Source organism: Rattus norvegicus, chromosome 7 (assembly GCF_036323735.1).
Source record: "Rattus norvegicus strain BN/NHsdMcwi chromosome 7, GRCr8, whole genome shotgun sequence".
Lineage (NCBI taxonomy): Eukaryota > Metazoa > Chordata > Mammalia > Rodentia > Muridae > Rattus > Rattus norvegicus.
In genome coordinates, this window is record NC_086025.1 from 23,348,188 (window position 1) to 23,363,843 (window position 15,656).

At 45.8% G+C, this 15,656-nt stretch overlaps 1 protein-coding gene and 1 long non-coding RNA gene across 10 annotated transcripts in view; both read left to right on the forward strand.

Annotated features, from left to right (window-relative positions):
- LOC134479852 (uncharacterized) overlaps positions 1-2,273 on the forward strand; it is a 7,777-nt gene extending 5,504 nt beyond the window's left edge. Inside the window, exon 3 of the long non-coding RNA XR_010053655.1 lies at positions 1,627-2,273. This is a non-coding gene — a long non-coding RNA (uncharacterized LOC134479852). The remainder of the gene's footprint in view (positions 1-1,626) is intronic.
- Positions 2,274-3,059: 786 nt separating this feature from the next.
- C7h12orf42 (similar to human chromosome 12 open reading frame 42) overlaps positions 3,060-15,656 on the forward strand; it is a 189,526-nt gene continuing 176,929 nt past the window's right edge. For 4 of the 9 annotated variants that reach the window (XM_017595193.3, XM_017595192.3, XM_039080504.2 and 1 more), the window contains exon 1: positions 3,060-3,184. The gene's annotated coding sequence lies outside the window, so the exon portion shown is untranslated. The remainder of the gene's footprint in view (positions 3,185-15,656) is intronic. The other 5 variants (XR_005487476.2, XR_010053654.1, XR_005487477.2 and 2 more) reach the window with 2 other exon arrangements.

The window sequence follows — 15,656 nt, forward strand, 5'->3', positions numbered from 1 at the left end:
AGGAGGCTGACTTGATCATGTTCATTGGCATGGGATGACTCTCACTGTGGGTGGTGCTATTCTCTGGGTTTGGGCCCAGGACTGTGTAAGAGTGGAGAAAGTGAGCTTAATGTAAGAAAGCACACATTCATTCTTCTTGGTTCCTGTTTATGGGGGTGATATGACCAACCCCTCATGCTCCTGTCTCTGTCACTCCCCTGCCACAGTGAACTGTAGCCTGGAACTGGAACTTTTGCCATGGTGTTTCATCCCAGCAACCAGAAAAGAAGCTAACACAGGTCCTCCAGGCCAAGGATGAGCTCCTTCAAGGAGGTCAGAGCATAGAGGGCAGGATTTCGTCCAGCTTTGTTCTTGAGCGTTGGAAGTTCTCCCGCTGTGGGCTCCTGTATGCCCACACCTTAGCTGTTGTACACAATAGAGATCTGGGAGTGTCTTGGGATCTCCTGCATGTGTGATGCTTGGCTCCTTGTTTGTAGAGTGTGTAATTCCACAGGCCACTGTGTGGTGTTGGCCAACTCTAGAGCTGTTGATTCTGGTGTCTCAGAAGCTTTGGAAGTCAAACAGCTATTTTTGTCTCCCCTCAAAGGACTGACTGGGGATCACAGGATCGTCCCTTACCCTGGAAAATTCAGTCTGGTTGTCAATCATTTCCTTAGACAATGGGTATCATCAATCTCTCTGAAAAAAAAAAAAGCCCTACATTGATGGATTTTTTTTTCTGGAATATTCTAGCTCTTCCTGTCTGCTGCTAAGAGTCAAAAGTTGCCTTTGCTACAGAGAGCAAAGCTTTGTTACAAATAAAATGTGTTGCTCAGATTAATTTGCTTAGTTATCCATTCGGTAAGTATTATTTATGTAGTCGGCGTTTGTGTGTACTGTGCTAGACTCTGGGGAGACAAATCATGGATAAAATAATGGATAATAAATAGTGAGTAAAATAGATAAGACACCTGCTCACGGACTTGTCGTCTTAGCAGGAAGAGACAGACCGTAAGAAAATTAAACATTGGAAAGAAGAGCATGCTGGGCCACTTGCAAGAGCGACATGTGGTCTTGGCCCCCTAGTCATGGATGTTTAAAACATTTTTATTGACGATAGATCCTTCTCTCATACAATGCAACTCAACCAGTTTCCCCTCCCTCTGCTCCTCCCAGCTGCCCTTAAACTTCCCCTCTCTCCTATATCCACTCCCCCTCCATTTCCTCTTCAGAAAAGAGCAGGCCTCTAAGAGACAACAACCAAACAGAACAAAACAAGATAGAATAAGACAAAGACAAGGAGGAAAAGAGTCCCAAGAGCAGGCAGGAGAGTCAGAGACTCGCTCGCTCCCACAGAAGTGCCAAGCCAACAGCCACAGCGAGTACACAGAGGACCTGGTGCAGACCTCTGTGGGCCCCGTGCTTGCTGCTTCTGTCTCTGAGCCACGTGAGCCCTGCTTAGCTGAGTCCGTGGGCCATGTTCTCCTGGTGTCCCCCATCCCCTGGTGACTTTTGTAGTCTTTCTGTCCCCAGTCCTGGGTTGTTTTTTTTTTTTTTAAAGAGCTTATTAAGTATCGAGGACATAATTGCTTGATAAGAAAGTATCAATTACAACTTCCCTCACATTTTTTCTTCTCTCTCTTCTAGAGCATAGAATTCTCATCCTATTAGGGTGAAACCGTCGAAACACTAAAAGGCAAGAGAAGCGGTGTGTAAGCCAGATGCGCCGAGCCTCAGGATGACTTCTGGGCTCTTTATGCGAGTCCTACCTCTGTGTCTAAGATGGTGACCGGTAGACGGAAAACAGGTAAATGGACATTAGAGAATTCCGTTGTAAGTGGAGCATCCACTGGGATATGTATTTCATAAAGGTAAGTACTTTTGGAGACGGTAGGTCCTTAAAACATTTTTTTTGTGTGTGTGGATCAAATTAAAGAACTAAAATTTCATCGACGTTCACTTATATACCCAGGAAGGAAGCTAAACACTTAATAAGAACGTAATTGGGATTAAACTGCTTCATTCAAAGCAGGGACCATGCTGTCCCATTTTTCAGGTGAAGAACTGAGGCCTGAGAAACACAAAGACTTATCTGTCAGGGAGTGCTGTGATTCCGCATGAACACGACGCACGCAGTCCTTGGCTCAGAACCATGCCGGTGTTGGCGTTCGTGGAAGGCAGGGTTACAGCATCCGCCTGGTGCACTCTTGCTCCATCTACTCTAACCCTGTGACTTGAAAGCCTGTAACCTGTCAAACAGTGTGTGACCATGACAAACAGTGTGTGACCGACCGAAAGCGAGCTGCTGGCATTTGCATCTTTCGAGCTACAGCATGGGTTCTCAAAGGTCGTGACCTCTTTGGTAAACCTGTAGCTCCAAAAATCTTTACATTTCAATTTAAAACAGTTACCAACATTACAGTTACAGAGTAGCAACAGAAATAATTTTATGACTGGTGGGGGGGGTCACCACGACAAGAGGAACTCTATTCAGGGGCCACCGCATTGGCGGAGTTGAGGACCACAGATCTACGGGAACCCAGTGTCACACATTTTGATGTAAAATGGTTGCCACAAACGATGTTTTCTTGAGATACTTCATTTGAAAACAGCTTTAGAAAGAGGAACAGTCCCCAACAGTGTGTGCTGTGGTACCCAGGCCACTTTTGACCAGATTCACTGGTCACAGGGGCCCTGGTACCCAGGAGACATGCTTTGTGGGAAACAGATAATAGCAAAAGAGAGATCCCAAACTCAGACCCACAAGAGACCTAAACCTAAAGGACAACACCGGCCTCGAAGGCCAGAGCTGCTGAATGCAACTGAGCCCAGCAGAAAGCAGATTAGCTGCAAGGTTTCAGACGGATTACAACTAAAAATAAATATGAACAGAAACTTTACGTCCTGTCAGAATCAAGCCCCAACAAAAAAAAATGTGAAGAGAATATTCAGGAAAATTCAAGTCCCCTGAAACGAAGGATCTGTACAGGCGGTGACAGACGAGGACAGTGAAGCAATCGCTGAGCTGGAGGATGTAGGTGGCATTGTTGCATGAACTTAACATTCTTGGCTAAGTAGTCTTTACATCATCAGTATTATGACACAAAGCCAAGAACTTTCTAGGAGTTCACTCTGCCAGTCAAGTCTGCTGGGCAGGAGCCACGGTCCACCAGGGGCCCACTGAATGCTGAACTTCCCGTGACAGGTAACTGGCATCCGTCGCATCGGTAGGAACACAGTCTCCTGTTGTCATGTGAGCTGTGCTTCACCTTGCTGTGGGCAGGAGTGGCTAGATACGACCATTTTGAAGACTCGTGTCTTCATTACCCCCCCGTGCTAGAGGAGTCTAGCAAGCCAGACACTAATACTTCAGTGTCTCATCTACGTGTTTCTTTATTCTTTCACAGAGTATGTCAAATGCATCATGAAAATTTTAACAAATGTATCCCTCAAATGACAGGTGAAAATGTCCTCCTCCCCGCTCCCCTGAGAGCATAGATCAGAGAGTCAAAACTGGTCTACAGGATCATATCAATCGTAGCTGAATGATTAAAGATAGAACGGGGTGGGCTTGGAAAAGAGGGCTTAGCAATTAAGAGTGCTTGATGTTCTTACAGAGGGTCTGGGTTCAGTTCCCAGCATCTACATGGCAGCTAACAATTGCCTGTAACTCTAGTTCAGGGAATCTGATGTCCTCTTATGGCCTCTGATGGCACCAGACAGACACGAGTTGCACAGACACACTTATGCTAGGCAACACTCATACCCATAAACTAAATAGAATAAAATAATTCTTAAACATAGAGCTATTTTCCTTTCTCATTACATGGACTTTATTGGTCGTGGTCTAGGCTGGCCTCAGGCTCCTTGTGTAGGTTCCAGTTGCATTTTTGTTGATGTGATAAAATGCTCTGACAAAGAAGAGCTTAGGGAGAAACGGGCTTATTTCAGCTTATAGTTCCAGGTCATAGTTCATCACTGTGGGAGTAGGAGGTTTGAACAGCTCACATCACATACCCAGTCAAAAGCTTTTCTGATTTTTCTCCTCTCTTAAATGATTTATGATGCCCTGCCTAAGGAATAGTGTCACCCACAGTGGGCTGGGTCTTTCCATACCAATTAACTCCAACAGACAACTTACAGGCTAGCCCAGTATAGATAATCCTTCACAAGACTCTCTTCCTGGCGATTCTAGGTTATGTCAAGATGACAAAGCTAATATTACATAGAAGATGGCTTTGAACTTCTGATCCTCCTGCCTCAGCCTGTCATGTGCTAGGCATGTTGCACCATCAGGCCCAGCCTCCTTCTTTATTGTATCTAATTTAGAACGTTATCTGTGGCGTGTACCACCGCACAAATGCATTGGTTTTATTCTGTAAGACATACTACTGTTTTCACTTGCGTGTTGTATAAAATGTTCGGAGTACAAGTTAAATTGAGGAGAGGCAACATTTTCACCGTCCTACAACAGTCGTGGTCAATATTTTGTATGTATTTTTAAAGCAAGGTACAAAAAGAAACCCACTCACAAAACGAATTTGGGTGATATTACTTACCTTCCTCTATCTTTTGGCTTTCTTTCCATTTTATACCTACAAGCATTTATAAGCTTTGATGTATACTCTTCGTTCGTGATGTCATGGTTCTCTGCCACAGGAGCTTTGAAGCTGATGGAACTTTTCATATATGAGGTGCAGGGAAAGGCACTGAGAGGCAGGTAGGAAGACACAGATTTGGTCTCAGCTCTCCCATGGTCTCAATTCCTTCAGCCGTAGAATGAGGGTGAGGGTAACAGCGTTTGCCCGGCTGTCTTGGGATGGGAAGTGAGTTGTTTTTACAGAGCAGGGTAGGATGACTCAAGGGGTGTCTGATGATGTGGGGTTTAGGCAGGCTGTCACGCTGTGGACTGTCTATGGTCTGCCTTAACCTTTAAATCTTAGAAAATAGAAGCCCCCCCTAGGACACATCGCAGTCTAAGCTAGACATAGAGATTTTAATGCATTTATTTATTAAACAGATTTAGTTCGTGGTACTAGCTGTTGAAACCAGGGCCTCATGTACGCTTGTCAAACCTCCCACCTCCAAGTTACAACCCACTTTTAAAGTTTAGGGTCAATTAAAAATCTCTAAAGAGCCAGTGGACCTGCTCAGTGATTTTCTTTTCTTCTGCTTTTCAACAAGAACTCCAATAGCCTGGGTGACTCTCAGAAGCTCTATGTGCAGGCCCAGGGAGGGTTTTGTTCTTGAATAAAACCTAAGGGTGGCCTTGACTTCTGGGTGGGAAGGGCAGAGATGGCTTCTAGACTCCAGTGATTCTGAGACTAGGGCATACAGTCAATGGCCCCCCAGAGGGTGGAGGATTCTAGAAATGAGTGCATTTTGATGGACGCCAAGGCTCCCTATCTTCCTGCTTTCTATTCCTCACGTAACACGGTGGAAAGGACTCACCCAAAGCAGTGAGTTTGGGAGTTGGGGGACAATCCAGGCATCTCAGTATGTCCAGTTCCCCAAACATAGCTCTTTGCTTTCTGCTGACAAGAAAGCCTGGTTTAGCCAGCTTCCCTCCATCGTAACAGCCCTTGACTGCCTCCCGCCTCGCAGGCCATCCTGACCCTCAGCAAGAGGGCAAGGCTGGCAAGCTATTGCACCAGCTAAGTCTCCTTGCATTAGGCAAGATGTTGACTCAAGTTGATGACCATCCAGGATGCCACAGGGCTGGTAAAAGAAAAAGGAGACCTGGGGGCTGCAGAAGAGACACAACCAAACAAACAAAGCCCAGAACTCTTGAGCAAATTTCATTGCAGCCTGGCCTAAAATCTAACTGCAGCATGATTCTTAATATGATCAAGAAGCTCCCCTATAAGACTGGAATATACTAATTGCTGTTTCAGAAATTGGTTTTTAGGCCTAGGCAGCACACAGAGCGCTCACCACCGAAGATGAATCCGACGGCTTGTTCCTACTTCTTTATTATTGGTACCGCGACTTTTTTTTTCTCCCTTTCTTTTCAAAACAACCATCCGTTGGAATTGTCGGGCGATGTGGGAAAATATTGTGACAAACATTGCTGTTTACGCTTGCAGTGGGGGCGACTTGTTTTGTTTGCCTGGCCTGTTGCCTCTGCTACTCTTTTTCATGGCTGGCGGCTCCCTGACAGCTCGGATTCCTCCGCTGACATCTGTTATAATGAGAACTCAGACAGGAATAGATTTGCAAAATGATGGACTCACAATAGGACAGGAGCCGGTCCCCAAACTTCGCTTGAGATAAGCAGATGGGGTTTGAAACAGAGCATTTGAACCGATTAGGTCTAGGTGAACGCCTGTATTCAGTCCTCTGGAGTCATTCTGTCCCCAACTTTTGTCCCTCCGTCCTTCACCCTCCGCTTCCCTCGGGGTTGTAGACACGGAGGGTACTGATGGCATGGGGTGGGCTTCTTTTCTTCCTCCTAGGCTCTGTCCTGGAGACAGGCCCTTCCAGTCCCTCAAGCAGAAGCACGCTGGGCATTTACCCAGTGCCAACCACGGAACAACAGAGCAGACCCACCCCGCATGTCTCATAAAGGGAAGCTGGGGTAGCACATGGGGTTTTCCCACTCGCCACAAATGATGGCTGTTTGTGCTAGTTAACCTTTTCCAAGCCCGGGTCGGCTCCTGCTGGGAGGCAGGGGGCGATCTGGAGGGAATGAAAGTCTGGCAGACCCCAACGTGTCTTGCACGCCTTGGCCCCCAACATACACCACTGCCTCTTCAGAATACCAAACAATCTCGTGTGACGCGCTTCATAAGTCAGCCGGGCCATGTGCTGTTGACAGGTTGGATTCCGATGAGCTGCGGCGGCCCGTGGGGAGCCTCCGCACAACTTCCGGGTAACGTGAGGTCCTCGTGCTGCTCATCTTAAGCAGAGGATCTTCAAAAAAAAAAAAACAAAAACAAAAACAAAAAACAAAAAAACAAAAAAACAAAACCGACGAGGTGGGGGATATCCCATGCAGGATCCATCATTTGCAAAGACTTTGCACTTTTAAAGCCCAAGTTAACCTAGGAATACATATCTTAATAACTCATATCCTAAACTCATGCAAGTCAACTAGAGTGATCTTAAGAGAGAGATTCCCAAGATCCCTTCTGTGGTCCTCTGGGGGAGAATCTGGATGTTTTTGAGAAATGACATCTTCTAAGTTTTTTTTTTTTAAGGTTAATTGCAGAGGGAACTTTTGTGGAAGGGAACTTTGTGGATTACTTATGGGTGACACGCAGAAACGCTCGCTTTAAGATGGTGAGACTTCCATGCCCACATGAGGGGCAGATTTTGTCTCACCGTGCAGACAGCTGACCATCATTAAAAAGGCATCGGGTCTGCAAAATTGCAGGTTGAAATCTATTACCGCTGCTATGGTTCCTGTCAGCCGAATGCAGACCCCACTAATCCACTCTTAACGGGACCCCAGCAGTCTGCAGAGCTTCTCAAATCTCCCATCCCTGACTATCTCCAGCTGCCAGTCCAGACCTGTGGCTCCCTGGGCTAATTCAACGCCTGTCTGCTGATAACATACCATTGTTTAAGCTGTGTGTTTACCTGGCAACCGGTATCTGAGAAGCTGGTGGAAAGGATCTTTAGCCACAAAAGCTGTCAGCTGGGAAAGGCTCAGACCCTGAGGTACCAGGGCATTTATACAGGAGATAAAGAAAGGACTAAGATTCCAGGAATTATGTTCCAAGGAAAGGCACCTTCAGGTCGAAGCCTCGTGAAATCCTATGGACTGCCTCAGCACCCAGTGTCTGTGGTGTCTACAGGCACAGCCGCCATGCCTCGTAAAGAAAGAGTAACAAGTACAGGCTAGGGTGCAGAGTGTGTGGGTCTTTCTCTAGGATGCCCAGAGAGAGGTGAGAGGTATATGGTAGGTTGAGAATCATCTCTGTTTTTAAATCGTGTCAGATCTATTGATCTCAGTACCCAGACATATATGGGTTTCCATAAGGCCGGAGCTTAGAATAGTAAATAAGATTTGCATTAGGGTTTTGATGGAAAGGCCCATCTCTTACTCTCCTTTGGAAATGGCAAGAGCATACACCAAATGCTGGGAACAAAGAATGTGAACCAGTGACTGGAAGTTGTAAGTCTTGGCTCTGCTACTTAGTGGCTGTGTGACTTTGAACCTGTGTCTTAACATCTTTTAGCCCTGCTTCCTGTGGGAGCTCAAATACAAGCGGACAGCACCCGTCTCAATTACTGGAGAGTTAAACACAAGAATTCTGTTGTATTTGGCACAAAGTAAGTGGTATGTGTTGGGCAAAGGTCTCTGTGTACAGTGGTTTCATCTCCACAGTTGTACAAGTCAGAGATGCTTAGAACCTTTTAGGGTATCCTGGGGCCTTTGGGGGTGTGCCCCTCCAGGGTCTCAGTCTATTTCTCTGCTCTTTTTTTCTTCTCACCTTTGCCACTCAGAACTTCCACCATTTTCCTGACAAGATGGTCTCGTTTGATCTCGCTGAAGCTTCAGAACTGTGTGTCAAAAATAACTCTTATGTCTCAATATATTACCTCAAGCATACCATTATGGGAAGAAAGCTAACTTTCTATGGGTAGTCAACTGACTTAATTTTCTCCCAACAGTATGCCGAGTCTTGAATGTCATTTAATAGCTCATATGATATTGTCTAGAAGACGTTGGTACTAATTCTGTTTTATTCATATATTTTTATTTCTTTATTTTAATAGTTCTACGTGGAACCATTTTCTTCCTAAACATTTATTAACTTTTTTAACTTTAAAAGCTGTGTCTACATGTGCACAATGCATGTGTTTGTGTATGCTCGTGTGTGTGCCTGTGGGGTGTGTGTGTGTGTGTGTGTGTGTGTGTGTGTGTGCTGGGCATGCAGGAGGAAGATAGAGTTGTGTGTGTGTGTGTGTTTGTGTATGCTCGTGTGTGTGCGTGTGTGAGTGTGTGTGAGTGTGAGTGTGTGAGTGAGTGTGAGTGTGTGAGTGAGTGTGTTGTGTGTGCGTGTGAGTGTGTGTGTGCGTGTGTGAGTGTGAGTGTGTGTGAGTGTGTGTGAGTGTGTGAGTGTGTGAGTGAGTGTGTGAGAGTGTGCGAGTGAGTGTGTGAGAGTGTGCGTGTGTGTGTGAGTGTGCGTGTGTGTGTGAGTGTGTGTATGTGAGTGTGTGTGTGTGTGTGTGAGTGTGTGTGTGTGTGTGTAGGAATGAATAACTCTGGGTCAGTTCCCATCTTCCACCTTGTTTGAGACAGAGTTTCTTGTTTACTGCTACGCATGCCAGGCAAGCTTCTGAGGATTCTCTCATCTCTACCTCCTGTTCACTGTGGGAGTGTTGGGACTACAATAAACTACATTCAGTGTCTCCTGGGTGCTGGGAATCCCGGATCTAGTTCCTATGCTTGCACAGCAAGTGTTTGATCCCCTGAGCCACCTCCTTCTAGCAATTGTACCTTTTCTTCTAGTAATGTGCAGGCTTATGGGCTACCGTGTTTTGATACATGAGCACAATGTGTGATGGTGTTCGCTGATGAAGGCCACCGACATATTTGTCACCCCAGATGTATAATTTCCTACTGTTCGTCACAATTCATTGAATGAAGTGTTTTCAAAAAAATTTTCCCCCTTACATTTTCTCTTCTTGATTTCTTGCATGAGATGTATATATATATATAATGTATATATATATATATATACATATATATGTATATATACACACACATATGTGTGTCTATATCCCTGTTTGACACTTATTAGATGTTCTAATTAATTAATTAACTAATTAATCCAACCTTCAATCCATCCATTCATTCATTCATTCAATGAAATCTGTAGTATGCTTGTAAGAAGCCAACATTACGTCAGAAGTAAACATAAAACCCGTGTCTTCTGGGAGTTGCCAAGTTTACTAGAGACCTCAGGTGAGGGAGCTGCCTTTGAGAATCTGGACGTCCATAGTGAGAATTACTAGTCGCTAGTTAACAGGATAGAAAGGCCGAGTCTTACTCAGCTCGTGTTCCAACTGGGGCTCTGTCCACATAGTCCTTCCCCGGAAAAGTTAAAAAGTTCAGGAGTAGAAGTGTCATCAGCTCACTGGGCAGACAGAGGAGAAACATTTGGTAAGAGGCACCCAAGCTGCGTTTTCCTATCGGTGTAAGTCAATCTGGCACTAGGAAGACACCTGTCTATTAGCGAGGGCGACATCATCGTCTAGTGGTTTTCAGGTCCCAGTCCTGCCAGACTTCTCCCCTCTGACGCCTGTGGGTAGCTGTATTTGGAGGCTTCCTACAATTGGCATGTCTATTACAGCAAGTACCAGAAAACAGTATCACAGTAGCGTGAATGGCAAGAGCACGTTAGCTCATCTGTAAGAGGCGCGAGAGAATCCGTGTGGTCTATTGCCACTCTGTGGTCCTTAGCATCGTCTCCTCAAGGTTGCTCTCAAGCTCTCGAAACATCCCAGCTCTCAAGAGCAGGCGTGCTCACGCCTAATGGTAGAACAGAGGCCATTTCTTCCCACGTATTTCTCTTTGTAAGGAAAGACATCCTCTGGTAGATCTGCCCTTCCGTCCCATTGTTCAAATGGAAACATAGAGCAAGTTCAGTGAGTCTCTGATGAGAGCAGGACCAGCAGGCTGTTAGAATTCAACCAGTATTCTTGGGGGAGAGGAAGGAAAGGGGAGATGATGCAGGGAATCATCAGTGCCAGCTACACTCAGCCAGAAGCAGAAAGGAAGTCTGGGATTAGATTCTGCTCTGCTGTTCGATGGCCACGTGACTTGCCTGCTCAAGCTGCTGTAAAAAAATGCCATAGACTGTGTGCATTGAATGACACAAGCTTATTTCCCTGCATTACAGATGCTAGAGTTCCAGGCTGAGGAGTCAGTTGGTTAAGAAGAGAAGGAAGGAGGGACAAGGGGAGGAAGGGGCTATGCGCGTAACTTCCTGTGAGAGTCAGGTTGGATAGGGTCCTGCTCGTATGATCTTACTTAACTTCATTCCCTGATACTGAAAATACTGTCACGCTGGCCTTCAATGTATGAATTTGGGGGACATGGCTTAGCTCACAGTATTGGGCAAATTACTTCTTTAAGTTTTTCTTTCTTTCCTTGTAAATAGACCCCATTTTAAAACCATCCGAGGGTTAAAACAACGTGCGTGGTCAAACGCATCCAGAGGCTTCCGTTAAGTCACCTTTTGTTCTTCTCATGCCATTTTCTGAGATCAGAGACTTCACGCAGTGATGGCTTTCCAGAGCGAGTCCTGCTTCAACAACTGCACTCCCGTAAACACGGGGGAATCAGGACATGCTCCATTCTGCCTGCGGGTACAAGAATACGGTTAGATTAGGGGTCTCCTGTCATTTCTGTTGTAAACGGAGGGGCCTACAGAACACTCTGGAAAGCTGAAAGACAAAGCAGGGGTCTGGGTTCTTGCAGTTTCTGTAGGTGGCCTCTAAATATTTGACTGTCAGAGGTTTAATTTTCTACAATTATAAGTTGATGCCAATAAAAATATTGATATTTACCCTTATTAATAATACTCATATTTTATAACAAGATCACTGTGAAGATTTTATAGATTATTATATACCATACATTATATTTTATATTATATATTAGTTATTATCCATGGGACATATATGACAGTGCCAAACTTCATTTATTCTTATTATTATAATCCTGTCATCCATAATGAACAGTATGAACCAAATCTTTGCATATATTAGGACAGAGTCCTAGGCTAATTGAATTACTAGGTCACAGGGCAGGTGGCGCTCCACTTCTTTGAGGTTCAATACTTTTAGATAAGCGATAATTAACAGGTATGCTTTGTGACTTAGCATTCTTTAGATGCAGGAAAAGACAACCTAGATGCGGGCCGGACGCAGGTACTGTGGTCCAGAGTTTTCATTGTGACTGTGACATTGCTAGCTTGACTGGAAACTTTCCCTGGGGAGCTGTCCTGTAACTGCTTCGGCACTGACATTCAGTCCTCTGTGTTGATGGACCTGGGAACCTTACTTCTCCTCGTTCTGCCCCTTAGCGGCCATTCATCATGGCAGACCCTGTCAGGGAATGGCCCGCTGCATTGTGACAGATAGATATACTTACTGAATTACACATGCAAATCAGCCAGGGTTGATTGGGTCCAGCTTCGCTGTGTCACTACAGTCATTCTGACAAGTGACAAGGTTGATGACTGCCTGGGGCTGTGGGGGTGGGGATGGGGTACGCAAGGCTGGCATTTCAATGGAGGGTTTGCTTGGGGGCTTCTGTGCTTATGCAAGCAGAGGAGGGTAAGTGGAGGCACGGCAAACAGCTCTCTCTGACTTTGGGACAAAGGGACACACTCAGAAAACGTGACCATGCATTTCTCACGTGCAGTCCCTTGGCACTTTTAGAAAGCATAGCTGGAGGCAGTGGCATTCTACTCCTGCTCTCTGGTTCCTCTAGGATGCCCAAGATGCCTTCTCTGGTACACGGAGTAGACTGGCACAGCCGTGGGGACGCGGCGAATGGAGCTTGTCTCCGCTCGAACCTCCTTTTGTAGATGAGCTGAAGGCCAGAGAGTGGGTCTGATAAAGAGCAAGAGGTCCTCAGAAATCACTGGCCGGAGAAGTCAGATTCTGCTCTACCTTACTTAAACCTGCTTAAAGCGAGCAGATGATGGAGTGAGATTGGTAGGGTGAAAAAAAAGTCACAGACCGGGATTGAGTAGTGGTGGTGTTTCACACAGAGTCCATGGCATAACATGTCCCCAGCATGTCAACAGAATTATGTGGCAGCAAGGTCTCACAGGTCGCAGTCCTGGACTTGGCTAAATCCCTTGTCTCTAGCCTCGGGCAAGTTTCATAAACGTTGAAGATCTGGTTTTTTTTTTCCCCTTTGAAAATGGGACCAAATAAATAGGACGATTGTTATAAAATTGGTAAAAAGTCAGTCAATTAATTAATTAAGCTGCCAGGACAGGTGTGTGAGATCACGTCCTTGTGTGTGAGAGATCGTATGCAGGTGCTTGAGGCCTAGAATCTGTTACTAATCAAGTTTTCTTTTATTGGCTGTGACTCCACACGGTGGTCCGCATGCTCTGAGAACGCAGCCTCTCTTTGTGACACGAACCTGATTTGCAAGTGGCCGAGGTGTGTTGTCTTCACTGACAGAGGGCACGTGAGGGCCAGAGGCTATTTTAAAAATATAGGAAGGATTTCAGAATGAATTTCCATTTCATTAGTTTCCATAGGATCTTTGCATATTAGTGAACCAATGGAAGCACAGAGCCATTTAATCCTGTTGGCAAGGTATGGTGCTCAAATAAGTTATCCCAGGCCCTCGTGATAGCCCCACAGTACCCTCAATGACTGTGAGTCATGGTCTGGACAGAACTCTCGGTGAACATCTTTAAGACAGGTCTCACGTATCTTAGCCAGTGACCTGAGGCTTGGTTAGATGGAGGAGATGGCCCGGAGGTACGCCGTTAGCTCTTTAGATTCACTTAAATCTCACCATCTTGCCAGTCCCTCCATCTCTGAGGTAGGTGACTTTGTGCTTGTCTAGCTACAAAGCATGCCAGCTATGATCCCCTTTCAAAGTCCTTGTAACAGTGGATGTGGCTTCATGCTGCTTATGGAAGCACAGACATTATCTGTGGGAGTGAGTCCCACGTGTGCTGGTCTCTGCTACCCAAATCACCAGGAAGTTGTATCTTTGCAAAGCTTTGGATGAAGGCCTGTTGACTGGCAGCCCATTTTGGGAGATAATTTTAAGACAGAAGGAATAAAAGGCAATCCAAGACTACGGCATTTTGAGCTGGAGGGGAGGGGGGGCTGTTGCATGGACTCTGAGGAAGCTGTATACACTGTACCTCAAATTTGTCCCTTTAGACATGAAAGAAGGGACATTGTCATCAACCCCCATCTCCCAGTGCTCAAGGGTTTTTAATCTGTGGAGGTTAACACCCTTTCTCTTCCAGGTTTGTACTTCTGTCACAAGGCCTGGGATGGAGAGAAGGAACTGCAAACGACTTAGATACAGCAGTCATTCAGGGCTGTCAGGTGATGCTGGGACAGAACCGGTACCATCTAAAGGGCTGGGTCAGGAATGAGTGCCTTAGCCTGTTATTTTATTTTACTTTACCATGACCAAACTTTGACAAGGAGCAATGTAAGGGAGAAAGGATTTATTTTGACCCACAGTTTAAGAAGGGCTACAAACCATTGTGGCAGGGCAGATGTGATGGCAGGATCATGAGGCACCCTGTCATGTTGTATCTATGGTCAGGAGGCAGAGAGCAGAAAGGAAGGAGGGCTGGGCTGTGAAATGTGAGGCTCTGCCTCCTAATGGTCTCCACCCACCACCCCCAGCCCAAACAGCGCTACTAGCCGGGGACCAAATGTTCAAAGACATAAACCCACAGGAGACGGTTCACAGAAATGCTATAAGTAATAAAATAGGTTAATTTATGCATTTATTCTGCTCACGATTCTGTAGGTAGGGAAGCCTACAAGCATGGGGCTGAGGTCTAGAGAGGTCATTCTTCTAAGCGAATGTGTATAAGACAAGAGACAACTTAGGGCTGAGGGCTGTGCTCAGTCTCTTGTCAAGAGCCCACTCTCCACGTAACTAACCCACACCCAGAGAATGGCATTCATCCATTTCTGAAGGCGATCGTGGGATCTGGTCTTATTTTTTGGAGTTCTCTTCTCTCAGCAGCCACCGTTTCAACTCAAGGTTTAAAAAGAACACTACTTGCAAGAAATGCTTAGTCCAAGACTGGTGAGCAGGCTCTGAATAATTCCCCTTACGTTTTTCTCACTTTCTTGGGCTGTGGCCATTGCGTTCTCCAGTGGGTTTCAGATTGCTTATAGAGAAACGTAGAGTACTTGAGTCGAGAATCTCTCCCCTGGGTATGGCGCTAACTGAAGTGAATGAGCTCAGGGCAGGCTGTAGGTTTCAGCCTGTGGTAGAAATATGGCCTAGCAAAATAAAGGCACTCGCTGTCTGTGAGAGGAGCGGGAAGGAGGCAGTGTGGAAATGAGCAACATTCTCGTGACTTAGGAGGGAAGGATTCATGGATCAGCCTGATGTTTCAATCATTAGTTTTCCTTTTGATCACAAGAATTATTTTGTGAGGGAAGTAGTCCTAGTAAGGTCTACTCACTACAGAGGGAACAAACAGGAACGTCCCAACAGTGAGGGTTTCGGTAAAACAGGTTCCTGGCTCCTGAACTCTCCCCTGCTACAGTCCCAGATACATCCCTATACCTGGGATCTGGCGCTATCTTGTTCCCTTCCAAGGGACACAGAGGCAGACAGTCTAGATTCTGTTGCTTTCTGTCCTTTGGGACCCTTGTCCCAAGCCTTGTGGGTTGTTTATATTAAGTGTCCATGCTCTATGTAGGAAAGGTGCTTGTCTTATAACTCTTTCCTTCATCCCAAAGACGGGGTGATCTCTTCATCCTCTTTCTTCTGTCTAGATTACCTGCTCCAGTCACCAGTGTGTGTGTGTGTGTGTGTGTTTAAGTGTGAGTGTGACTGTGTGTGTGTGTTTGTATGTGTGTTTAAGTGTGAGTATGACTGTGTGTGTGTGTGTGTGTGTGTGTGTGTGTGTGTGTGTGTGTGTGTACCTGTGTGGAGCTGGGGTAAGGGTTGGTGGAGAGGTAAAAGGACTTCCTAGGACATA